Source organism: Dinoponera quadriceps, unplaced genomic scaffold (genome assembly GCF_001313825.1).
Source record: "Dinoponera quadriceps isolate SergipeBrazil2010 unplaced genomic scaffold, ASM131382v1 scaffold186, whole genome shotgun sequence".
In the NCBI taxonomy this organism is placed as follows: Eukaryota; Metazoa; Arthropoda; class Insecta; order Hymenoptera; family Formicidae; genus Dinoponera; species Dinoponera quadriceps.
In genome coordinates this window covers 36,546-37,167 of record NW_014554289.1, presented here as the reverse complement: position 1 = coordinate 37,167, position 622 = coordinate 36,546, and positions in this window count along the sequence as shown.

Here is a 622-nt window from a genome sequence, read left to right as displayed (position 1 = left end):
TGTACGGCGTAAGTTTGAAATAAATTTATACTTATTTCCCGCATCATATAGGGTCTGCAATATCCTTTATGCTTATTTATTGGTCTTTTTGTTACTAGAGGTACTTTTTATGGGCTTGAAAAATTGTATTTTTATGAAAAAGTTATAATTCGAAACAGTAAATTAGTGTTTTCTGTTGATTTTATATCGAAATTTTATTGTAAGTGACTAAATTGTATTGCAATACTTGTCCTGAAGCTAGGAAAATATATGCGTTTTATTTAGCACTTTAAGTTCTTGTCCCATAAATCTTTTATTCAGAATATCTGTTTTTGAAGAAAAATCACGATGTGCACAAATAGTCCGGATGAGTTTTGTCTTGTTTGTGGAGAATTCGTGTTGAAAACAAACAGAAATATTTTTACAGATCATTATAAAACAATATATAACTCTTGCTATCCAAATGCTACGACTGATTTTGATAAGTTTTGGATACCAAATACTTTGTGCGCTTATTGTGCATTTCTTAGTACATAGCAAAAGGGATATAAAACAAAGAAACGCTTTAGTTTTCCTATGATCTGGCGAGAACCTGAGAATCATATAAATGACTGTTATTTCTGTTTAGTTTCTACAATTGGAT